Source organism: Rhincodon typus, chromosome 28 (genome assembly GCF_021869965.1).
Source record: "Rhincodon typus isolate 14 chromosome 28, sRhiTyp1.1, whole genome shotgun sequence".
In the NCBI taxonomy this organism is placed as follows: domain Eukaryota; kingdom Metazoa; phylum Chordata; class Chondrichthyes; order Orectolobiformes; family Rhincodontidae; genus Rhincodon; species Rhincodon typus.
In genome coordinates this window covers 2832652-2860255 of record NC_063359.1, presented here as the reverse complement: position 1 = coordinate 2860255, position 27604 = coordinate 2832652, and the positions used below count along the sequence as shown (strand labels likewise).

Here is a 27604-nt window from a genome sequence, read left to right as displayed (position 1 = left end):
CACGTACAACGTTAAGAGGACACACGTACAACGTTAAGAGGACACACTGGGTTTTTTTTATCCCCCCCACAGTAAGATCCCAAGATTTCACCATGTAATCTAACTATGAACATGGGTAACAAGTGGCATAGCTAATCAATAAATCTGTATCTAACCCTGTGCTGGAAGTCAGAGTCATAGAGATGTACAGCACAGAAACAGATCCTTCAGTCCAACTCCTCTATCCCAGATATCCTAAATTAATCCAGTCCCATTTGTCAGCATTTGGCCCATATCCCTCTGAACCCTTCCTATTCATATACCCATCCAGATGCCTTTTAAATGTTGCAATTGTACCAGCCTCCACTACTTCCTCTGGCAGCTCATTCCATACATTCTGCGTGAAAAAGTTGCCCCTTTTTGGGGACAGTGAAGAGGGATCTTTACCCTGTATCGAACCCCGTGCTGTCCCTGTCATGAGTGTGTTTGATGGGGGCAGTGTAGAGAGAGGTCTTCCCAACTTCACACTGGAATGGGGGCTCCCTTAATCAGATCTTCTTTCTCAGGACACATTGCTGCTTCAGCAGGTCCTCCACATCACTCTGACAAATGTCATAACATCTGTACCAACAGAAGCAGAGATTAAATGGATGGCCAGGCATCTGGCTGAGTTCTAAGAATAGCTAATGGATACAGCTCAGCTCAGCAGGGCTTCTTTACACAGGCTGAAGAGGAAAGCTAACTTACAGGTTAATAGGTTTAGAACTTTATTCACCAATACTATGAATGGTTTGCAATTGATTGCTACTTTTATGCAATTTTAATGAACAGTTTTTTTCCCCCCCACCAAGGTAGAGTTTTTGAAGTCTCATTCCTGAATGTCAGGATCAGGAACATCTCTAAGACTTTTCAGACTTGACTACTACTTATAGGTTCTGTACTTTGTGGACACAGAGGATGATACAGATGATGAATGGGGGCATGGAAGGGGCAAGGTTATAAATGAAAGAGGCAAGGGTTGGGAGGGTCATGGACAGGATATATCAGAGACATGTAAAGGGCCTCATGGCAAGTGGAGGAAGGTGACAGCTGATGTCCTAAGCACCAAGTACAGGACATGGATGATACCCCATTGAACCAAAGGTGGCCCTCCAACCAAGCCGACTTTCCACCTGCACACTTCTGCTGCGGGCTTCCTTGGGTTACAGCAGACCCAATCCCTGACCATCCACTATCACAGAGACAAACACCCTGTGGCCGGGAGAGGATACCCCCAGATCAAGATCACAAAGTCAGGAAATGATGCATCTCATGGTTCATGACACTATGAGACAAATCCAGCCCAAAATATTTATTTGATATTGTTGTCACTTCTTTATTCCACATTGGAATTTCATCCAACTCTTCCCCTGGTGGAGCCACATTTATTTTCACTAAGCTCTTCCTGTTTACATACTTCCAAAGACATTTACAGACTGTTTTTATGTCTCTTACTAGTTGACTCTCACACTTTGCTTTCTTTTCTCTCAACAGCTTACCAGTCTTCCTCCACCAAATTCCCAATCCTCAGGCATACTATTCTTTCCTGCCCATTTTTTGTAAACATCTTCTGCTCACCATTCTCTGCTTGTTAACTGCTGTTGTACCATTTTTTTCTGGAGGTGTTCTTTTTATACCTTAAAGGAATGCATGCTTGTTGGAAATCATACAATTAATTCTTTAGATGTTAGCCAGTGTTAATCTACCATCTCTCTCAATGCGGTTTGCCAACCAACCCTAACTAACTCACCCTCAGTCCCACACAATTTGCTTTGCTCAGCTTAAAATTCTAGTTTCATACTTAACTAAAACACTTTTAAATTTAATGTTACAATGTTATTACATTGAAATTACCAGGTTATTTATTAAGCTCTTTCTCTTTGCACAATTCTAGATCTAAACTATCCTGACCCCTAGTTGGTTGATGACCTAGAAAATTCTTATACATATTCCATTCACACATACTCAACACCATCACTGCAGGTTCTGTTTGGAAAATCGAGACAAAGATGCTAACATATGAATTAGAAGCAGAAAAAGCCATTCAGCACGCTCCAGGTGCTCTGCAACTCAATAAGATCATGGCTAATCTGTTTGCTCCACATTCCAACCTACCTCTGAAAACCCTTAACCCACTTCTCAAGAGTCTCTGCCTTAAAAATATTCATGGACTCTGCAGCGACCGATTTTTGAGGAAGAGATTCTCCATCTTCAGAGAAAAACAAACCTCATCGATATTAATTGGGCGACCTCTAATTTTTTTTAAAACAGTGACCCAGGGTCTAGATTCTCCCATGAGAGGAAACATCATCTCCACATCAACCCTGTCAGGTTCTCTCAGGAACTTGTATGCATCAATCAAATCACCTCATCTAACTGGTCTAACCTAACCTCACAAGACATGCTCCAATTCATTTACATCCTTCTCTATGACTGTTACATTTGGAGAAAGGAATACACCTCCAATTTCCTGACTTATATTCTACACAACTACTGCTAGTCAGGCTTTTGCCCCTTGCTGTTAGCTTCACCCAAACTAATTGAGTAGTCCAATTATAAGCACAGATCTCTCTTTTCCTACTTTATTTATCCCATCCTTTACTGTCAGCATCAGGCATTCTTCTTTCCAATTTTGTTTCTAGCATCTAAAAATATTTAATTCCCAACATTGGGCACTTTGTAATCCCATCAACAACATATCACCATCGTGCCACCAGAGGGAACTCAAGCACAGGAGCGAAGGAGTATCTGAATAATTTGCTACAGCAAAGGAATACCTTTCAAATGGTTTTTCCTGCTCAACTCTCTCCACTGCCACACAGTCTCCAACACTGTCCCAGAGCTGGAAAACTGGTACACAGGTCTAGAGACGATTAGGAGAGCAGTTTTGGGGCTGTAGCTCCTGTACCAGAAATATACAAACAGCTGGACAGATACAGTTGCCCCTCAGTTAATCTTGAGCCTCCCTTACATCTAACGGCCAAAACCCTCAGGGTGGAAGTACACGTGTTCGGCTAAGCTGACTTCAGTCGGAGGGTGGTGGTGAAGGGTTGCTTTTCAGACTTGAGGCCTGTGACCAGTCATAAGGATCGGTGCGGAGTCCACTGCTTTTCGTCATTTATATAAATGATTTGGATGTGAACGTAGGTGGTATGATTAGTATGTTTGCAGATGACACCGAAATTGGAGGTGTAGTGGGCAGTGTAAACATTTACCTCAGGGTACAACATTACCTTGATCAGATGGGCCAATGGGCCGAGGAGTGGCAGACGGAGCTTAATTTGGATAAGTGAGGGGTACTGCATTTTGGAAAGGCAAATCAGGGCAGGACTTGTACAATTAATGGTAAGGTCCTGGGGAGTGTAGCTGAACAAAGACCTTGGAGTGCAGGTTCATAGCTCCTTGAAAGTGGAGTCACAGATAGACAGGATAATGAAGAACAAATTTGGTACGCTTGCCTTTATTGGTCAGTGCATTGAGTATAGGAGTTGGGAGGTCATGTTGCAGCTGTGCAGAACATTGGTTAAGCCACTTTTGGAATACTGCATACAATTCTGGTCTCCCTGCTGTAAGAGATGTTATGAAACTTGAAAGAATTCAGAAAAGATTTACAAGGATGTTAGATAACAAGGTGTAGAGCTGGATGAACACAACAGGCCAAGCAGCATCAGAGAAGCAGGAAAGCTGACGTTTCGGGTCTGGACCCTTCTTCAGAAAAATGAAGACATGGTGCCATTTCTGAAGAAGGGTCCAGACCTGAAACGTCATCTTTCCTGCTTCACTGATGCTGCTTGACCTGCTGTGTTCATCCAGCTCTACATCTGGTTATCTCAGGTTCTCCAGCATCGGCAGTTCTTATTATCTCTACAAGGATATTGCCAGGGCTGGAGGGTTTAAGCTACAGGGAGAGGTTGAATAAGCTGGGGCTATTTTCCCTGGAGCATTGGAGGCTGAGGGGTGAACTTATAGAGGTTTATAAAATCATGAGGGGCATGGATAGGGTAAATAGCCAAGGTCTTTGCCCCAGGGTAGGGAAGTCCAAAACTAGAGGGCATAGGTTTAAGGTGAGAGGGGAAAGATTTAAAAGGGACCTAAGGGGTAACTTCTTCACAGAGGGTGGTGCATGTATGCAATGAGCTGCCAGAGGAAGTGGTGGAGGCTGATACAATTACAACATTTAAAAAAATATCTGGATGGGTATATGAATAGGAAAGGGTGAGGGATATGGGTCATAATGCTGACAAATGGGACTAGGTTAATTTAGGAAAGCTGGTCAGCATGGGCGAGTTGGATCGAAGGGTCATTTTCCTGACAGCAAAGAGGGAAAGGAAACAGGAAAATGCTGAGACTGCTGGAAATACTCGGTATTTCTGATGAATGGTCCTCTTAGTGGAATACGGAGCTGGTGATGTGAACCCTGACACAACAATATCAGAGAGATGGAACAGTCAGTGTTAGGAGGCAGATGCTCTTTACCTCAAAGCACATCATAGTGTAAAGATCAGAATTTTGAAGAAATATTGCACAATTACACCCAAGTCACCTGTAAGTAAAAAGGGAAAACCTCCTGATCCTGATCCTGATCCCACGTCACTGCACAGAGAGATCCAAATAGTATTTAAAGCGAAACTTAGATCTTAACCCAAAATGTTAACTTGGTTTCTCTCTCGACAGAAAAACTGCATGACCCTCTGAGTATTTCCAGTATTTGCTGTTTGTGTTTCAGAGATATCAGAAGCACTGATGTGGCAGATCACATCATGAGTACAGGCATGATATATAGGAAACGTGTTGAATTCTTTCATCCAGGAGGAGACACAACCTACAACCGCACCCCCCAACCCCAGAGCCATGAGTGGCCTCTCCCTCTCCTCAGTTTCCATGTCACAAAGCTCCCACATTCGATGATTATCCTCTGTCAGTCCCCCCACCTCAGGTTCTCCATCCATCTTCCTTTTCATCATTTAATCACTCATTCCATCCAGCTCATCAGACTTTCCCTTTCGTTTGTCCTCCACCATTACCTGGTTACAAATTGTTAAAACTACAACTTCACCAGAACTCATGGATTTGAAACGTTAACTCGGTTTCTCTCATTGTGGCTGTCCTCAGGCCAGAGCACAACTTGATTTTAACTTGGAACCCTGCATCAGCACCATTTCACTGCTGTCTAAGTGTGGAATGCTCCCAGATGAATGGTTGGATTTTTGACTGACAACACGGATTTAATCTAGTCGTGTCAGGAGGTTAAGCTTTGTTTTCCCGGAGGTTACTCACAGTCAGTCCCCACCCTCTGGGTAGGGCCATGACACAGCAACCACTTCTGATCTGACTAGTTTCTCACCTCTTTTTATTGCTCCAAGAAATGGCACTACCTCCAGGGAGACTTCTGCAGACTTCCCAAACTGCCTGCCAGGCAATGGAGATGCTTTGAAGTGTGGTCACTCCTCAAGTAGCGATCCTAACAACCAGTTAGCACGCAGCAAGCACTCGCAATGCACAATGTGACTGTGAAGAGGTCATTGGCTTCAAGGTGCACACTTGGGAGAATCTTTCAAATCCACCTGCAAACACCCTGAATAAACATGTTACCTGATTGATAGTGCCTCCAACAGCACAGCACTCCCTCAGCAGTGGAGTGTCAACCCAGATGATGAGGAGCTCAGTCCCGGGTCTGGGCTGTGAACTCACAACCTCCTTACACATGTGAAAGGGCTACTCACTGAGCTCCATCTACAGGCACCCATCAGCTTCCTCGAGCCTTGCTTTGGGATGTGGACTGGGATCTGACTGTCGGCGACAGGCAGAAAAGACTGTACAACAGGACAGAGGGAAAGGGAGGCCTGGGACAGACAGAATCACCAGGAAATGATGTAAAATGTCACTCCATGCTGTGAAAGGGGCAGGGAAAAGGGGTCAGGAAGTAAAGGAGTAAGAGCAGAGATAAGTGTTAAAGGGGAGGTGGGGGAAGCACACTGTCTATAGGAATATCAGCTCGATGCATTTGCCAGTTGGCAGTTTCTCTTTCAATCGTTAGAGCCATGGTGCAAATGCAAATCTTCAATCCTATAGTCACTGAAACATGCTTACTCTGTACAATGTAACTGGAATCCCATGACACAGACAGACACACGCATGTACACAGACAGAGGCAGACATGGATGGACACAGAGTAATGGGATTAGTTAGTAAACGTGAATTGGGATGAGGATAATGACTGCATTCCTCAACATTAACTGGTAAATTAGCATTGTACAGAAATATTAGAATTCAGCCCCAAAGGCATTTCAAGATTTTTTTTACGATACAGTTAAAGACAGTTCATGTTTAATTCAATATTTAGAGCACTTATGAAGACACCGCCGGAAGCAGACACATTGTAATACTGAATTCTGTGCATTGATTCAACACGAGTGTATGATTTCATACTTTACCAGCTGCCTTTGGACTAAGTAGTGGAGGTTCATCCATTGTCTCCCAGACAATACTGAACCCAATCCACCGCTGCCCAGAACTCCCCACCAGTTGATAGAGCCCACCTCCACCCCATGGCCCTTCTCAACACGTACATAGTCCCAACATCACACCCACACCCCCCAGCTCTCAGATACAACACCGCCACCAACATAATGACAGCATGTAATACAACAGTACATTATGATACAATATCATGAGTGCAGAGCAGTCACTCGCTGTTAATAATAAAACACATTACTTTCCCTGCCATTAAACATATTCTGCCATTTCCACAGTGTGCACCTTGTTGAGTGATTAATAATTATTATTCATTGTGAGTGAATTATCTCCCAGGATCAGCCTCTGCGGGATTCTATTAATCGCTGGGGTGCCATTTCCCACAGATTATGTCAAAGGACAGCTTTTTCTGTGCTTTCAATTGGAGCATGTGGAGATGTACCCCCTGTTGGGGGCTGCTTTTATTCAGATGGATGAGAGGTAGATTTGAAAGTGGTGTTTAAGATGAGTGGATTAGACCTGACTGTTTCCAGTCACTGAGTTCTCCAGAACTAGGTGACCCAAAACCTAGATCCAAGTTAACAGGAGAGTGGAACAAGCCTTTTTATTCTATTCTCAGCACTAAGAGGCTGGGCTAGAGTTAAGTGATTCCCAACAGAAACAGAGGCAACATTTTGGTATCAGCAGGGAGGATGAAAGCAAATGGGATGAGGGGATATGAGAACAGGGTGGGCACATGGGACTGGAAATACAGTTCCTTTGGAGGATAAGCATCAGTTTGCATTGCTTGGACTGAATGGACAGTTGCTGTTGTGTCTTTTTTTTTTACTCTAATTGATATAAACTCCTTGAAGAACATTTATCCAGCCATGCCAATATTTCCAATCAATGATTGATTTAATGTCTCTGCAATTTTTCTCCCAGGTTTGCTTGCTGCAGTGTAACAAATTGATAAATTGGTTCACTGTAAATGGTATTCTAATTCTCTACCTTCCTCTTAAAAAGCTATTTGCACCATATTCATTACAGCCTCCTGATGTGTTTTTCATACATCCATGGGACATGGGTATTGCTGGCTGGGCCAGTACTTATTGTCTGTCCCTAATTACCCTGGGAGAAGGTGGCACTGAACTGCCTTCCAGAACTGAAGTCCTTGGGGTTTAGTAGGCCCACAATGTTGTTAAGGAATTCCAGGATTTTGACCCAGCAACACTGAAGGAATGATGATATATTTCCAAAACAGGGTGGTGAGTGGCTTGGAGGGGAATTCACAAATGATGGTGTTCCCATGTATCTGCTGCCCTTGTCCTTCTAGATGGAAGTGATCATGGGTTTGGAAGGTGCTGTCTGAGGATCTTTGACAATTTCTGCATTTCAACTGCTAATCCCGCAGTCATCACAAAGTCACACAGACGGGGTTTGTTAAAATCCCTACAAAGAAAGACAACTTTGTAAAATGAAGGGAATTCTTGAGAGGCTGAGAGGAAAGCAAACAGCCAATGAAGATTCACTTTTCAAAACCTTAACGGTAAGAAAGCAACTAAAATGGAGAAAAGAAACGTTTGCATTAACAGGCAAAGGACACTGTTTATAAAGTACATTTTGCTTTAAATTGTTGATACATCAAACCTATATGTCACAGTTACAAGCACTCGCATTACTTCCCGTACAAATGTGAGGCAATACAATATAGCACAGGAACTGGCCCTTCGGCCTACTGAGCCTGCGCTGATTCCTTATCCTTATTTAGACCTGGTACTTATTGCGCATGTGCGGTTTCTATCCCTGTGTTCACCTCCCATTCATGTGTCTATCAAGATACACCTTAAATGTTGCTAACATGTCTGCTTCCACCAGCTTCACTGGCAGTGCATTCCAGGCACTCACCACCCTCTGTGTGAAAAATTTTTCCCTCACTTCTCCCCTAAACCTTCCCACTTCACCTTGAACCTGTGCCCTCTTGTAGTTGACCTTTCCACTTGGAAAACGCCTCTGACTTTCCACCCTATCTATGCCTGTCATAATTTTTATAGACCTCTGTCGGGTTGCTCCTCACTCTCCGTCTTTCCAGTGAAAACAATCCGAGTTTATCAAACTCTCCTCATAACTAGAACCCTCCAGACCAGGTAACAGCATAGTAAGCTTTCTCTGTCTGCTCTCCAAAGCATTTACGCTCTTCTGATAGTGTGGAGACTAGAACTGCATGCAATATTCCAAATGTGGCCTAAGTGAAGTTTAATACAGCTGTGGCATAACTTAAGTTTTATATTCGATTGCACGTGTAGCACACTTGCCTTCAATCTCTCGGTATTTCTAACTCGGCCCCTGCTATTCAGGATCTCTCCTGTCCCCTTCAAGCAATTTGGCGTCTAGTCACAATGACCAACAACCATATTCATCTGAAGTCTCTGGACATTTAACACTGACAAGGCATACAGCTGACAAATCCTTACTCACTGGGATCACTACAGTCCTGCTGGTACAGAATCCCCACAGACATGTTTCACCCACCTCTCTAAATGGTCTGGTGGACCCCCATTTCCCCAGCAGCAATGGATGCTGTTGAATTCACAATATTCCTTACTTCCTGTCTTCACTATGTTATCCTTTCTGGCTGTAAAACGCATGCAGTGACACTGTCTTTGCTCCATTCTCAGAGATCTGCTTCAACACTAGAGTCATGTTCAATACTGCCAAGCAGAAAAAATGATCCATTTGGAGACAGCTTGGTCTGCCTCTCTCTCTAACTAAATTCCCAGTGTTCTAAATAGCCAAACAGAGAAAGAGGCCAATCCCAACTCAATACAGGTCGCTTTCTATCAACCTGGGTTTCCTAGCTGTTCATCCCCATGGTAACCCCATTTTCTTTGAACTTAATGTCGTCAGAATCAGGAAGCCAATTAACCCTCCTACAAAGCATTCCCAAATCCACTCTGCTCTTCAAGGGACATCACGGTAGAGGTTGGGCCAAATGCTGGCAAATGGGGCTAGATTAAATTAGGATACCTAGTTGGCATGGACAAGTTGGACCGAAGGGTCTGTTTCCGTACTGCACAGCTCTATGACTCTGTCATTTTACATATAGTTGTTAGTTAGGTGTTGCGACAGAGACACAGAGTCTACTGTAGCTTAAATGGTAGAATTCCTACCTCCGAGTCAGAACGTTATACAGAAGAGAATTCTCTCCCTCCTTGGGTAAATAGGCAAAAACTATACGTAGTACTCTAGGTGTGTCTCTGCACTGATATTAGGATAGAACTGGGGGGAGTCCTTTATTTCCCTATGACAAACGGCAGCATTCTATTTGCTTCTCTGATTACTCAGTCATTCTCGTTACTGGCTGCTAACTCATCCTCAGGTTCACTAAAAGTTGTCAATGCATTTCTCTGGAGACAGCAGTAAGGTTCCTCAATAATTCGAGAACTCTGCTGTAGGGGCTCACATTGTCAACTACACAGAAGTGTCTCTATCCCTCTTGAACAATACAGTTTTCTCTGTATTTCACAGCCTGTCGATGATGAAGGGACTCCAGCATCAGGTGACATTTTTATTGTTGGGTTTGTCAGGGCTGGGCTCCTAGTGGTTCATGTTTCTGCTGAGGTACCACACAATTATGGAGGCAGTGCCAATTATCCCATCGAAAAAAAGTGTGGGATGGGGCTGGGGCTGGGGCTGGGGCTGGGTGTAAACCGCTCGCCCCCCACCACAAAAGCTGCTGGAAACAGTATCTGGGTTTACTACCCAAAACAGGAATCCCAGGTTTGCTCTGCCCATTACTTTAAAACTGCTCCCAAGATAGCTCAACTGGGCCATTGGCTTTTGAATGAAGTGTTCAACGGAGGCCCTTGTGCGTCCTCTCGGGTGAACATACAAGACTCCATGGCACCACAGCAGGTTTATGTTTAACCCTTGATCAACACCATTTAAATAGTTTGACAGGAGATTTATTTCACAGCTTCCTGAGGGGGTTTGCTGTGTAGTAACTGACTGTTGTCTTTCCCACATTACAGCAATGACTACATTGCAGAAAGACCTAAAGTAAAATAAAAAGAACTGCGGATGCTGGAAATCTGAAACTCAACAGGTCCGGCAGCATCTGTGGAGAGGGAAAGAGTTAATGTTGAGTCCAATGACCCTTCTTCAGAAGAACTTGAAATGTTAACTGTTTTCCCTCTCCTCACAGATGCTGCCACACTTGCTCAGTTTCTCCAGCAATTTGTGCTGAACTACCTCACGGAGTACCAAGCAATTTTGGTTTAACTAAGGTTGTGCAAGGCACGACATGAATGCAAATTCTGCTTTCAGACAAGATTTAACTAGTTAGACTCATAGCAGTGGGAATTCCCACTGTGAAAGTGGGAGTGCCCTACACTCATCCCTGGAATATCTGGACAACAAAGACACCTACGTCAAACTCCTGCTCATTGACTACAGCTCTGCCTTCAACACCATTATCCCCTCCAGACTGATCTCAAAACTGTGTGAACTTGGTCTTGGCTCCACCCTCTGCAACTGGATCCTCAGCTTTCTGACCCACGGGCCGCAATCAGTGAGGATAAGTAACTGCACCTCCTCCAAAATAACACGCAACACTGATGCAACGAAAACAATCTCTCTCAACGTCAGCAAAACTAAAGAACGGATCATCGACTTCAAAAAGAAGGGAGGAGAACACGCCCCCATCTACATCAACAGAACTGAGGTCGAGAGAATGAAAAGCATCAGGTTCCTTGGACAGACGATAACCGATGACCTGTCCTGGACTTCCTACATAAATGCGACAGTCTAGAAGGCACAACAACGCCTCAGGAAATTTGACATGTCCATAAGATCCCTCACCAACCTCTACAGATGCACCATTGAAAGCATACTGTCCGGGTGCATAACGGCCTGGTACGGCAACTGCTCTGTCCAGGACCATAAGAAACTACAGAAGGTCGTGTGCACAGCCCAGACCATCACAGAAGCCAACCTTCCATTCATGGACTCCATTTACATGGCTCGCTGCCACAGAAAGGCGGCCAACATGATCAAAGACCCATCGCACCCTGGTAATGATCTCCTACAACCTCTTCTGTCAGGCAGAAGGTACAGAAGTATGAACACACGCTCGAGCAGGTTCAGGAACAGCTTCTTTCCAGCTGTTATCAGACTGATGAATGGACTCTAGCCTCAAATAATGTAACCTGCAACGTAACCTGTATGCCTCTAGGTCTTTTTGATCTGTAAATCCTTTGCTTGCTGTGACCTGCCTGTACTGCTCATAAACAAAACTTTTCACTGTATTTCAGTACATGTAACAATAAAATCAACCAGTTCTGGTGAGAATTGGGGAATAAAAAAAAAACCATATTTAGCTGGAGGGTAGCAAATATTGCAATCGGATTCGTGAAGTCACACCGGGGAGAGAGAGTGGGCAAGGGGGAGGATTCTCAGTGGGCTATCAGAGGTACAGCACGGTCACAAAGGGTTGACTGGCCTCCTCCTGTACTAAAACTAGGTATACAATTCAATTCTACTGTTTCTCATTTGCATTGATCAATAGCCAAACTTGCAAGTGAGGAGGCAGAATTTCCACAAATGAGAGAAGGTGAAATTAAAAGTGATCTTAGAGATTGCCAACCTTTTCAAAGCAACACAAAGCTGCAGTGAACAAAGGCTCTGATCTCCACAGCACAGTGGCCACTTCTAGTTATCGGGCCATGTGCGGCAGGGGGTCAGTGGTCAGGTCCCTGGGACATGTGCAGAGAGGCGTCAGCGGTCAGGTCCCTGGGAGACGTGTGGCAGGGGGTCAGCGGTCAGGTCCCTGGGAGACGCGTGGCAGGGGGTCAGTGCTCAGGTCCCTGGGAGACATGCAGAGAAAGTCATGAACCTGAACTCCCAGCATCAGGGGTCAACTGAGACGGAAGAAATGTGGGGTTTTCATTCTTGAAAAGATACCAAGGAAGGGAGATAACAAAATACAGTCAAACAACAAGGAGACTAAACCAGATAATGGACTAAGCTGTGGGAGTAGGATAAATCAAGACAGGCTCAAAATTGTTGGCAGTAATTCCCCAGCTAGAACTAGAATACTCTTTAATTGAGGCAAAAAAAACCTTTAAAAGATAATTTAAGAGTTTGCTGCTGCAACAGGAGGAGTGTGGGGTTATTCAGGACAGATAGAATACAGTGGGCTGAATGGTCTTCTCAGCTCATGATCTGCCTTGCAGTTTTTTTTTTAAAGTTAATGTCCCCACTATCAGAATGCTCAATTACAAAGATTAGCGCAGATTCTTCATTTGGTTTCAGTGGGGTGAGGGGTGGAATGGCACCGCCACATACACAGGGCTCACTCATGCTGAATAATTCCACAGCCCAATTTGTAAGTATGAATGTTTACAGTGTTCATGTTCTGAGTGCTGCTCAGGGCATCTGTAACTTTATCTCTCTCAACATTAGCTGAGGTTCAGGAACCTGTTTGCCCACATAGCTCATTCTCTCTCTCATACACAAGGAATGGCATGTCATTCTGTATACACAATGCTCCAATCGCTACAGTCCCTTGTTCATTGCACAGGGAGTACAGGTAAGCCCAGACTCACAGCAGCAACCTGTGTATTTAACTGTCACTGCTGCATTACGCACACCCTGAAACTAACACTTCCATTCTTACCGACTCATCATCCTTCAGAAAGGACTTGGTAGCATTTCATCCCAGAGGGTCAGGCTTTGACTTGTTGCCATAACAACAGGCAGTAACAAAACCTGCAAAAGGTGCTCCTCCCCACACCGACAGACCAAGCATTATCCAGTTGTATGGGAGTGATTTCTGAGCAATGGTTTCCCCAGGGATGATCTGAACAGATCAAGGTCAACCATATTTTAAACAACTATCCAAAACACCCAATTTCAACTCATTCCAGTCCGTTCACATGTCTTAACTGAATGTTTTATCTATGTGTGAGAGGGAGACCAGCAGACTGACACACACTCTGCTCGTCCATCTGCTGCTGAAACACTCATCCATGTCTTTCTAATCTCTAGACCTGACTGCTCCAAAACATTCCTGGCTGCTCTTCTGCACCTGGTCTTCCATAAACTGGAAGTTATCCAAACTCTGCTGCCCACATCCTGACACACACGAAATCCCCAACCACTTATTACCACTGCACAGCTAGCCGCATTGAGAATTTGATTTGCTGTGAGCCAATGTTAAATCCCAATCCTCCCTTCCATCCATTGACTCCATCTACAACTCTTATTGCCTCGGGAAGGCAGCCAATGTAGAGGCTTAAACACACGTACAACTGCTTCAAGAATAGCTTCTTCCCTGCTGTTATTAGGCTTCCAAATGGACCCCTCAAATTTTAATGTTGATCTTGCTGTATGCGCACCTTCTCTGCAGCCATAACACTGTATTCCTCATTCTGTTTTACTACTCTGCAAATTGCTTCAGTTGGTGAAAAGTGGGACCTCAAAAAATTTTTTCAGAAGATTGGAGCTAATCCTCAGTCAAGTGCAGAAACAAGTGGGAGGGCTCCTGCTGCATGGAGAGACTGGCAAAGCCGGGTCAGTTCTCTGTCAAGAGAACGCTACGAGGAGTTTTAATTGGTGGGGTCTATGTAGAACACAGAGAGAGAAACTGCTCCTATTTATGAAAAGGCTCGGAAGAGGAGGGCAACAATTTAAGAGAAAGAACTAAAGACAATGTGAGGAGACAGGTTTTCACCCAGCGAGTGGTTCAGGTTTGCAGTGCACTCCCTGGATAAATGGTAGAGGAAGGTTCCACTGAGGTTTCCAAAAGAGAATTATACGATGGTCCAATGACAAAAATTTCCACAGCTACCAAGTAAAAGAGAAGAAGGGGATGGAAAGAAATAGCTGAGTCATTCTTGCAGTGATGCAACACGGATATGGGAGGCTGAATGGCCGCCTCTGTGCTGTAACGCCATAAACAACCCAAGCCCTGAATCAGCAGAGCCTCTCTTCATTGAAGCCCACCGAAAGGCAGGCTGACCCCCAACACATCCCCTCTCCGAGCCGCTCTGCCCTCCGTCACTAACATCCCCAAGAATGAGCCATCACCATCATCTCGCCACTCTGAAACTTCACCAAAGTAACAAAGGTCAACAGGGGCATGGCAGTTACCTGCCCTGTTTTGAATTGGGCTGATAAGATAGAGAGAGACCAATAGACATAGTGGGAGAGGCTGAGCAGCACGCGGAAGATAATAATCAACTGATTCATGGAGGGCAGAACACTCCACCTAGTCCTGTTCAAAATGTAAAAACTGCTCCTGCATCAGTGACATCTGTAAGAGTGTGACAGAACACACGCGGGTAAGGGCACAAAAGGGAACGAGGGCGAACGAGAGAACCAGAAGACAAGTGAGCAAGAGATAACCAGGTGTAGAGCTGGATGAACACAGCAGGCCAAGCAGCAGAGGAGCAGGAAGGCTGACATTTCAGGCCTAGACCCTTCTTCAGAAATACTACAGCCACAAGTGAGCAAGAGCGAGCGTGAATGAGACAATGACAGCAAAAGACCACTACATCATTTTCCACTTGTACAAGTGCTCCTGCTCTGTGTGCACAGGTCAACGTGCAGAATTTATTTATACTATTAGTAATAGTTTTCAGGTGTGCACTTGTAATGCCAAGGCGTACAAGGCTATGGTCCAAGTGCTAGAAGATGAGATTACAATAATTAGTGGTAGTTTTTGGCACAGACTCAATGGGCAGCAAGTGCTGCCTCAGTGCTGTAAATCTCTGACTAATTTGCCAAGTGTGACAGTCTCAATGAATCTGCCCTCTGTTAAATACTAAATAAAAACCAAAAGAACTGCGGATGCTGTAAATCAGGAACATAAACAGAAATTGCTGGAAAAGCAGCATCTGAGAAGAAAAAAAATGTCAGAGTTAACGTTTCGGGTCCGGTGACCTTTCCTCAGAAGATGGACCCTTCACAGATATCGTAACGTTCAGATTCCATGTCAACTCAGCAGAATACAAACTTTCAAAGCCTACTTCTCAGAGCAGACAAGCCCCACCCCCTACAACCAATATGTCACCAATCCAGTATTCCCAGTTCCTCAGAACTCCATTCTTTGTTTAACATTCTCGGTAGTACACTCCTTTCACTCTCAAAAATCTAGCACCTGCTGCTAAACAAAGTGCCTAGCTGTGACCAAACTTAACCTGCACCACACAATTCACAACCTTGATTGTATGTTGCTTCATTATTTCAAGAATAAAGTAGCGTCAGCCATGGCTCAGTGGGTGAACTGTTGACTGAGAAGGTTGTGGCTTTAAATCTCACTCCAAAGACTGGAGCCAGGCTGATGTTGCAGTGCATTAGTGAGGGAGTGCTGCACAGTCATAGACAGAATCTTGCAAATCAGGTATCCGACCCAACCCCTGTGTCTGCACTCTCTGGTGAACCTCACGGTACCTTTTGAGGAGCAGGACAGTTCTCCCCAGTGTCCTGGTTAGCATGCATGCCTCCAGCATCACAAAAACAGATCATTAACACAATGACAATGCAACAACTCTATTTGAGAAAAGAGACAACAGAAAGCAGAAACCACAAGCCAATTAGCCTTACATTGATACAGGGAAAATACTACAGTCCGTTATTAAGGAGGCAATGGCAGGAGATTTGGAAAACCATAATATAACTGTGCAGTGTCAATATGGTGTGGTGAAATGGTATGTTTTTTTTATATTTAAAAAAGTTTTATTTGAAGAATTAACAAGCAGAATGGATAATGGGGAACCAGTCGATGTAGGTCATTTGCATTTCCAAAAGGCACTTGATAAGTTGCCACCTAAAAGGTTATGACACAAGATTGTGTCACAATACTGGGGAGCAAGATATGAGCACAGATAAAGGCTAAGCTAGCCAACAGGAGGCAGAACCCAGGGCAAATGGGTCAGGTTCAGGTTAGCAAACTAGTCTATTCTTGCAGGGACTCGTGATGAGGCCTCCACTATTTCTGAGCTATGTTAATGACTTTGACAAAGGGACCGAATGTATTGTGGTCACATTTTCTAATGACACAAGGATGGGTAGGAAAGCAAATTGTGAAGAGGCCACAGTCTGTAAAAGCCAGTAGGTAGGTAAAAGAAAAATTAGATGGTGAATAATGTGGAGAAAATGCAAAGTTATTGAAAATCAAATGATTATTTAAAACAGAGAGAAACTGCAGAATGCTGTATACAGAGACAGTTGGTTGCCCTCACCTATAAATCACGAAACAAAGAACTGCAGGTACTGTAAACAACCCTCTTCCGAGCTACAGTCCGTCAATTCTGAAGAAGAGTCACTGGACCTGAAATGTTAACTCTGCTTTCTCTCCAGCAATTTCTGTGTTTGAATCATAAAGTGTTGGTTTACAGGTAAAGTGGTAATTGAGACGACAAATGAAATGTTGGGCTTTATTCCTTGAAATGTGGAATATGGAACATGGAATATAAAACGTACGAAAGTCATTCTACAACCGTACAGGGCCTTACTGAGGCTACATTGAGAATAGTGTGTACATTTACATTTTTTATTCATTCATGGGATGTGGGCATCACTTTATTGTCTATCCCTAATTACCCAGAGGGCAGTTAACAGCCAACCACATTGCTGTGGGTCTGGAGTCACATGTAGGCCAGACCAGGTAAGGATGGCAGTTTCCTTCCCTAAAAGGCATTAGTGAACCAGGTGGGTTTTTCTCACAATTGGCAACGGATTCACGGTCATCATTAATTGAATTCAATTTCCACCATCTGCCGAGGCAGGATTTGAACCTGGGTCCCTGGATCAACAATCTAGCGAGAATACATCCCTAAGCCAATCCTCCTTGCCAGAAGAGGGACATAAATCCATTGGACGCAGTTCAGAAAGAGGTCACTCAGCTGATTCCCAGAGCAGGTTGGGCCTAAGATTCTTGGAGTTTAGAAGAATGGGAGCTGATCCTATTGAAGGATAAGATTCCAACAGGCTTGATAGGGCAGTATCCCCTCATGGAGGGGGGGTCTAGGACCAGGGACACAGTTTCAAAGTATGCCCCCCCCCTCCCATTAAGCTAAACAGGAGGATCTCTCTCTCTCTCAGTCACTGCAGCAGGAATTGTCTTCCCTAGGAAGTGGAGACATCAAGGGCACTGAGTTCCCTCAAGGCTGAACTTGACAGAATTTTAATGACAATGAAACCTAGAGTCATGGGGAAATGACAAAAGTTAAGCCATAATCAGATCAATCATGAATTTAATAAATAGGAGAGCAGGTCTGAGGAGCCAAATGGCCTTCCACCTGCTCATTATGATCTTGTAATCTTACGCTGATTGTGGGATTGTGCTGTGCAGAAATTGGCGATCACGTTTCCTATATTAAAGGAGTACTCCATTGGCTGTAAAATGCACGGACGTGTTGAGGTGATGGAAGTTGCTACAGAAACATAACTGGTCTTATTGGTCTAAGAGTTAAATGCATTTTAACCAACACCACTTTAACATTCTTACTTATTGAAAATGCACGCAGCATTTGTCTGACTCAGTCCCTTGGCGAGTGGTATTTCAGGAACAGAACACCGTCTGACTGGATACGGTTGGTTTCACTCAATAGATCTTATCTAGGGCATGGCCAACCATGCTAGAGGAGCCATGGTACAAGGACAAGAACCACAGCTTTGTCAACTGTACACTCTCACAAAGCTGAGAAAGCTTCGCTATTCTACACACCTACTATTAGATTTCCTTCGCAAGTTTCAAACAGCAGAGTTTACAGAATTGCACATCTGAATTCACATTTAGTAAGGCACAGACAGACAGCGTGTGACACACACAGCGGGTGGGAAGCGAGAAAGAGAGTCACACACACACACAGAGTTGGGGGTGGGGTGGGGGAAAGAGACAGACACCCACACATGGGGGAGACACACAGGGGAGGGGGAGGAGGACAGACACACACACAGACAGGTGAGGAAGAGAGAGAGAGAGAGAGAGCGCGCGAGAGCGAAAGAAAGAAAAAGAGACACACACACACACACACACACACACACAGGGGAAGGGGGAGGGGGAGAGGAAGGGGGATGGGGGGAAAGAGACACACAAACAGGGAGACACAGTCAAACTACAATGCAACATGATTCAATAGCTCAGTGGTGATCCAAAATTAAACTCCAAAAAAATCCAACAGTCTTGATTAGTAAATCACAGAATTATGACAGTTCAGCAGTCAGCCATTCATCCCATCTGTCTGTACTGTCTCCCTGTGCAACATGACTTAGTGCCATTCTCCTGCCTGTTTCCCATAGCCCTGCACATTGTTTCTGTTTCAATAAATATCTAATGCTCTCTGAATGCCTCAATCAAACTTGCCTTCACATTTCCAGGCAGCGCATTCCAGACACAAACCACTCTGAAAACATTTTTGTGCCCTTTACACTTGCTTCTTTGGCAAAACGTGCTCTCCAATTCTTGACATGTTTACCAGTGAGAGCAGTTTCTCTCTATCTACTCTGTCCAGATCCCACAGGATTTTGAAAACTTCTCTCAAGTACCCCCTCTTGCCTTCTCCTCTGAGGAAAACAGTGCCAACTTCTCCAATCTCTCCCCATAACTGATGTATCTCATCCTTGGAACTATCTTTGACAATCTCTCTCCTGGTCTCCCTTGAATGTGTTCATATCCTTCCCACAGTGCACAGTGCTCCAGCTGAGCTCCAGCCATTGTCCTATACAGGTTCAGCATAGCCTCCTTGCTCTTATTTATGAAGCTTTCCATAGTATTTGCCTTCTTAATAGCCCTCTCTTCCTGTCCTGCTACCTTTAATGATTCATGTACATTTACACAAAATCTCTCAGCTGCTACCCACCCTGTAGAATAGGACCCTCTGTACTGTCCACTGCACACCAAAGTCACAATATTGAGATGTAATCAGGAAGATATATTAATACAATTAAAACTGATTAGGGGAGACTTGTTAGAAGTCTATAAAATTATGAGATGCATAGATAGGGCTGACGGTCAGAATCATTTTTTCCAAAAGTTGAAATGTCCAACACTAGGGGATACGCATTTAAGCTGAGGGGAGGAGTTCAAAGGAGATGTGAGGAGCAAGTTTTTTTTCACAAAACACAGAGTGGCAAGGGTCAGGAACATGCTGCCAGGTGTTGGTGGAGACAGATACTATACGAGTATTTAAGGCAGTTTTAGATAAGCACATGAATATGCAAGGAAAGGGGTATGGACCAAGGGCAGACAGAAGGGATTAGGTTAATTTGACATCATGTCTGGCACAACATCATAGGCTGAAGGGTCTGTTCTGGTGCTGTACTATTCAATGTTCTATGTTAGCAGTCTCTCCGTACCTGGGATCAACTTTGTGACTCTTCTCTGGACTGTCTCCAATACCAGTCTATCATTCCTTAGATAAAGGGCCCCAAAACTGTTCATTGTATTCCAGGTGGTCTGACTAATCCCATGTATAGTTTTAACAAAACTTCACTTTAATAATCCATTCCCTTTGAAGAAACGGCCAAAGTCCATTAGCCTTCCCTATTAGCCACAGATCCCTTTTGTGCTCCATTGACAAGGTCTCAGATCCCTCTGTGGTGCGATAGACAGACAGACAGAGTCATCTCTTCTATTCTTCCTGCCAAAGTGCATATGTTCACATTTCCCCACAGTCATCTCGGTTCCAGGATCTCTCCGTGGGAGTTCCTTACGGTAGATGTTTTTAATCAACATATTCAGAGATCTATGACATATCTCTTTAGTAGGTGGGTCTCCTGGCCTGAAGGTATGGACATTACCAGTGCATCACAAGAACCCTTTTAGTTCTTTGTGGTGGTGTCCAAGCATCCTCAACTGCTTCAATAACCTTCCCTCCATCATAAGGTCAGAAATGGGGATATTCACTGATGATTGCACAATGTTCAGCACCATTTGCAACTCCTCAGATACTGAAGCAGTCCATGTTGAAGTGTAAGAAGATCTGCACAATATCCATACTTGGGCCAATAAGTGGCAATCAACATTTGCAGCACACAAATGCCAGGTTATGACCATCACTGAATCTCCCACTGTCAACATCCTGAGGGTTTTCATTGACCAAAAAGTCAATTGGACTCGCCACATAAAGACAATAGCCACAAGAGCAGGTCAGAGGCTAGGAATGCTACAGTGAATAACACACCTCCTGACTCCCCAAAGTCTGTCGACCACCTACAAGGCACAAGTCAAGCACATGATGGAATAGTCCCCACTTGCCCTGGATGGGCGCAACTCTAACAACACTTAAGAACCTTGACAACATCCAGGATAAAGCAGTCCATTTGGTTGTTTCTTGGAAATATAATTACTGTTCCTTCACTGACACTAGGTTAAGATCCTGGAACTCCGTTTCTTACAGCACTGTGTACTGTCTCGCACCTCAAAAAACTGCAGCAGATTAAGAAGGCAGCTCATTTCTACCTTCTCTAGGTGCAATTAGAGATGGCTAATAAATACCGGCTCAGTGGATGCCATGGAGAGAGAGAGTATGTCAGGTGATCTCAGACACACCATAATTGTGACCATCTTCAAGAAAGGTTCAACTGTGGAAATTAGAGGGATTTCCTTTCTGACTGCCACAGGAAGTCATTGTGAGAATCTTCCTCAACCAGCTCCTGAAAGATGAAAAGGCTGAAAAGATGCTTCCCCCTTCAAGAAATACATTAGACATGATTTTAAGGGCATGACAAATCCAAGAAAAGTGCAGGGAACTTTGTACAATCTTTGTACAAGGCTGCCTTCGATCTCACAAAGGCATTCGACTTTCAACTGTGAGGGATTGTGGAATATCATTAAGTGTGCCTGGCTGCCTGCAGAAATTCAGCAGCATTGCCTGCCTGCTTCATGATAACATGCAAGCCATGGTTCACCACAGACTCAGAATGAGTGCAAACTGGGCTCCAACAGGACTGCATCATCATACCAATGCTCTTATCCATCTTCCTCACTGCAATGCCCCATCTCCATGAAGCTACCTTGTCAGAGTTGAACTGAATTCCAAGACAAGACGAAATCTGGTCAACCTCTCATTTCCAAGGCCAGATCCAAGTCCACTCCAACTTCTGTCATTGAGATGCATTATGTATACGATGCCTGGGTGTGCACACCCTCAGAGGCCGAGCTGCAAACTATCAATGACATATTCCTCAGGACGTACGAGAGAGTGGGCCTCTCTACTAAACATCTCGAAAACCAAGATTCTCAAAACATCCCATTCCTGCCACATAACACTGCCCCTACCCCCAATCATCAGAACCCACCGCGAGTCCCTGCACAACGTGGATCATTTCCCATACCTCAGGAGCCTTCTTTTGGTGCAAGCAAACAGTGACAATGAAATGCAACAGAAACTCCAACACCCCAGTGCAGCCTTTGGAACAGAGTGCTTGAAATCAGAGACCTCAAACTCAGCACTAAGCTCACGTTTAGAGCAGCCATGGTCCCCATCCTTCTGTATGTATCAGAAACATGGTCCATGTACAGCATATACCTCAAATCCCTGGACAGTAATCACCAGAGCTGCCTTTGCAAACTCCTGTAAATCCACTGGCAGGATGGCTCTCCCAGACCAAGATCCTCAGTATTAAGGCACTGGTCACATATTACCAGCTGTGATGGGTCGGCCACATCGTCCGAATTGCTGACACAAGACTCCATAAGAAGTGTTCTACTCTGAGTTCCACAATGGTAGACGGTCACTGGGAGGGCAGAGGAATCTCCACAAGGACACCCTAAAAGCCTCCCTAAACAAATGCAACATCCCTGCCATCAGGCAGAAATTCCTTGCCTTAGAATGCAGAAACTTAAAAAGCATCCGCAAAGGCATCAACCACTTCAAGCATTACTGGGTGGAGCACGTAGGGACCAAGCTCAAGCAGCAGAAAGAGTACACAGAATCGAGAGCATCACACCCACTCTCTACATCAAACACCACCTTCCCTACCTGTGGCACAGTTTGTGGTTCCAGGACTGGATTATGCAACCACCGCAGAATCCATCCCAGCTAGGAGTAGAAGCAAGATGTCCTCAACCTTACTGTTAAAGAAGAGGTAAGAGAAAACAAATGCGTAATACACACTGCCCCAGCTAGCAACACCCACATCCCATGTATGATTGAAACAAAAACTCCTTAAAAAAAAAAGACAAGCAACACGTTTACTGATCTCCTTTTAGAAACAACTTTTCAGAAGTACGATTACAAAAGAAGCTCATTGGTTAGAATGCAGCAGTGAATATGCACACAGATACTTCCCATAAACCACAGTGTCATGATTGCCAGATTGTCTATCATGGTGATGCTGATGAAGGATCAACATTGCTAGGACACAGGGAAACCCTGCTCTTCAAAACCTGTGACCTTGGATCTTCTACTTGTTCCCAGTCTGCATCTTTAAAACTAATAATTCAACCTTAATAGGGGATTACAAAGATTTACTTCCCTAACTGTAATCATAAATCCAATCAGCTAAGTATTTCACAGTAATGTGCATTATTAACATCACCTGTGTTCATGTTTGTTCAATTATTTTAGTTTTAGGACAGAGCAAGTTCAACTGGAAAAATAATAGCAATTAAAAAAGTGATAAAGACTTAATTGATCCTAAAAGGATTAGGGATATTTGCATGAACGCTGAGAGGATAAAGGAACATCATATTTTATTCAGATTCTAACCAGGGGAAAGTTCACTAAACAAAAGTCCCACAAGATCTTGAATATAACCCTCTCTTCCTTTTGCAAGCAATTTCAAAACCAGGATCTGGCTTTAATCTGAGCAAAGAAGAAATTCAGAAAGTGGCGCAGATATTTCGGGACAGAATGGGATGTCTCAGCTTCAATGTCAGAGACCGTTCACCAGCAAATCCAATCTCATCCAGCGCAGATAATGGCCTGTAGTTTAATATAAAACAGAACTGGTCTTTCCTCAGATTCCCAAACAGCAGTTAAGCCCAGCCCTCCCTTCTCAGACGTGTAGCAGACTACACCAGCCCACTCCCCATCATCCAGAGCCTGGGCAGTACTGCTCCAAACATGGCTTTGTCTTCTCAGCCTCAGGACCCCTACAGGGGCCCACACCCTCAAGAACTTGGCCCATCCCTGTGCCCCACATCATCTTTAGGCCTGCCTCTTGGTCCCACAGGCTCAAACCCAACCCCAGGCCTATCACTGTCCCCAGGTAGCCAAGGCCTGTCCCTGGGTCCCTTCCATCAGATCTAATCTCTCAACACTTCCCACAACCACCCCCCCCCCCCCCTCCAAAACCCCAACCTCACTGCTGATTGACCAGCTGACTGTAATGAGGGGGGTCTGAAGATGGACATTCAGATCACTCGCTACTTCCTGGAGAGGCACAATGGGAAAAGGCCCTAAAGCCAGTGTACACTGAGTAAGTGGAAACTACAGAGCCGGTCAGGCTGTGTGCCTGACAAGACCTCCGAGAGAGAGTGGGTCCTGCCTGGGCATCCTCCAGAGGCACAGGAGATCAGAGAGGCAGCAAATTCAGTAGCAGTAGCAGTAGCAGCGATAGCAGGAAGAGCGAGCAGTGAGGGGTGTCCCCGGTATCTGTGGTGTCGTCGAGAACAGGCAGCTGAGGTCTCCCCGACAGTAAGATAAGCGGAGGACAAGGATTGTTGAATTTATAACTTTATTCCTTTTTTTCCCTAGTTTATGTTAAGAAGTACTTTAATGTTAACTATTACCTTTGTTTATTTTCCTACTTATTCTATGAAGGTAATGCTTAACTTTAGAAAACTTTGTTTCTTTTATTACTTTGTACATAGGTATCTTTGTACTTAATGTGGCATCATGTGAGGTGACATTATACATTTTTCACTATACTCCTGTACTTGAATACATGTGACAATGAAAATCTAAACCTAAAGATCTACACTGTGAACATTGAGGATATCGAAACTGGGCTGAAGGGGCTTCAAACTGGACCCTGATGCATGTTTATTGCAAATACACTTGCTGTAATGTTCAATATGAAATGATTTGACCTCAGGCTGTGTACATAACAAATATTAAGGTTATTGCAGAAGGATCGGGGATCTTAAGAGTGAAAGTTGGTGTTTGGGGTCAAGTTGAATTTTATTACAATTCCTGTAATTTTTAAGTTGAAATATTTCATAAAGTGCTTCTACAAAGTTCCTGTATAAATCATATTTTGGGAAAAAAAACATTGACAATGAACAAGGAAGAATGACAATGTGCACCACTGCTCAGATCTTCACAGCAAGCAGCTCATTACTCCAACTACTGACTAAATATAGGAAATTAATTGGAGAATAAGATGGATATTATCTCCACCTTATTGATCTGGTCACATACAATCAAACTGGCAGCAAACAGCTGTACAACAATCTCTCAGAGCTCAGAATATCACTCACACATCACATCAGGACAGAGCAGTCTACACTCACATAAAGAAGCAATGACCAGTGTGCCCAGAATTTTTAAAAGTCTGAGAGGAGCCAATAAGCTAATTAAATGTAAATGTGGTGGATTGGACCAAACAGTCAGAAATCTTTATGCTTTCATGGGATGGGGAGTCTCACTGGAATTTGTTGGCTACCCCTAACTGCTCTTGAAGTGAGTGGCTTGCTAGGGCCACTTCAGAGGGCAGTTAAGAGTTAACCATATTGCTGTGGGTTTGGAGTCACATGTAGCAATCCAGACAATGGATGGCACTAGCCCAGTGACATTAGCACTGCGCCACTGCCTCCCCATCTCTTCCTCCAATACTTTACCTTTTGTTTATTAGATAGTAAGGGTTCCTCAATAAAGTCAAAATAAAGTTGAAACGGATGCACTGAGGGACATGTAACCTTATGAAACATGAGGAGGCTACTGAGTGGAAGAGATACAAATAGGCAAATTGTCTAAAATCAGTGCACCAGACTATTTTCAGCAATAATGGTTAATTTTATGATGAACAGCATCACTAGGACATTTGTTGTTTAGTAGATCCTGGGAACCAGCTCTAGTATGTCCTCATTTGTTGAGTTTACAGCAATTAACCTACCACTGAGTCTGTAGAGAAGATGCTCCTTTGTCACATGTAGCATTGCTTGTCTCTCTGTGTTTGTATATAAGGGGTTGTGCCGAGTCCTAAACCTGTTTGACAAGGACCACATTTATCATGGTAATTCAAAGCTTGCAATGTAACAGATAGGGCTTGTCACAAGAAACAAACTTGTTGTCATTGCTCATATTTCTCTTTCCTTGATCCAAAGGAAGTCTGTTGGTAGATCTTGTTCAGGAAGGTTGTCGCAAATGGGGCATCGGAATGGATGGTGGGCAGTCAATGGGTTGAACAGCTCATCATGAAGTGGGTAAGGAAGCTGCAGAACAATGGTTTCAGCCAGCTGGAGGGTTTTGTCAGTCAACAGATATGTGAGTGAGTGATGTTTGGAGCATAGGAAACGAGTGGAGGATGTTGAGCTGACAGTTCCAGTTATGGTGCATGTGGTTACACTCGGAGTTTTGACAGGTACTTGTATAATTCTTGGTGGCAGAGTCCAAAAGGGAATGATAGATGAATACATATTAAAAGGCCATGAACAAACTGGGAAGAAAAAAAACCATCAGCTGGAAACAATGAAAAATTAATGTCTAATTTCTGGAAGAACCAGGAAACGCTGAAAATATTTCACTGACAGCATTCTCTCACAGATGGTCACATCACTCATCTGTACTGAACAACAAGATGACCATGCTTTATAACCTGACTACATCCACACAAGTGCAGATAAGCAAGAATGTCTAACGCCACCCAATCTTCTGATAAGATAAACTGTACTCAGGAATGGCTTCTACCGGAGGTCACACATGGTATGATCTCTGGATTTTGGTGTGTGGAAGTGTGATAGGCTGTGAGAAGAAATTTAGTACACAAACTGAATGAAGCTGACATGAAGGAGTAGTCTGAGTAGTACTCAAGAATGTTGACAATGTCTCATGTCTTTTGGGGGCACCATCTATTTACTTCAGGATATTGTTCCTCTAACTTTCCTTGTGCGGCTGTGTGCACACCAAAAAACTTAAAGAGTCTGCCTACTCTCAGCCTGGACAGGAACCTTCAGGCAGCTGTGTGCCACACAGTTTAGAGCAGTGCTTCCCAAACTTATTCCCACTGCCATGCCATTTCACCTTAGAAATTGTTGTGACCCCTTGGGTTGGAAATGTGAAATGCAGAGGAAGGAGTGGGACAGAGGAGATTGAAAAGAGCAAGGGGCAGGGGAGAGAAGAGCAGGGGCAGTGAGACATTCTGTTCGTGCCTGCGTGGGTTTCCTCTGGGTGCTCCGGGTTCCTCCCACAGTCCAAAGATGTGCAGGCTAGGTGAATTGGCCATGCTAAATTGTCCCATAGTGTTCAGGGATGTGTAGAATAGGTGGGTTTGGGGAATGGGTCTGGGTGGGATGCTCCGAGGGTTGGTGTGGATTTGTTGGGCCGAAGGGCCTGTTTCCACACTGTAGGGATTCTGTTGATTCTATTGGAAAGAGCAAGGGCAGGGTAGAGAAGAGCAGGGGCAGTGAGACAGAACTCCCTCACTGCCACAGAGCCTCGTAGCTCACAGCACTACAGCTTGTGATGCCACTTGAGCTCCTGAAACCTTTTTTGGGAAACTCTCATTTAGACAATAATGATGACAGAAAGGACTGCACCATATGGTTCACATAGATCATGTCAATGAGAATGTATACTGTATCATTAGGCTTATACTGGATCATTAGTGATTTTGAATTTTTATTTAAGGCACTGCCTTGTGTTTCTTTAAAAGCAAATAGTTATGTTACATTAGTTGATATTAAAATGTATACAAATACACTGCTGTGCAAAAGGAATAGAAATTAAATTTGAGATAGAAATCTAATTTGAAATTCCAAAATTCTGGCTGGGCTCCCTTGACTTGACACTGAAACTGGGCTAATTGAGGTTTGGGAGAAAAAAAAAACAATTATTTGGAATTATCCAGGAGAACTGGACAGACGATTTCTCAATATGAGGTCATAAGAAACTAGAAAAGGGGTAGGCCATTCAGCCCATCAAACCTGCTCTGCCATTCAATAGGAGATAGTAGGAACTGC

At 44.1% G+C, this 27604-nt stretch overlaps 1 protein-coding gene across 1 annotated transcript in view; it reads right to left on the bottom strand.

Moving 5' to 3' along the window:
* zgc:92275 (cholesterol 7-desaturase nvd) overlaps positions 1–27604 on the bottom strand; it is a 61650-nt gene that overhangs the window by 13584 nt on the left and 20462 nt on the right. The window lies entirely within an intron of this gene.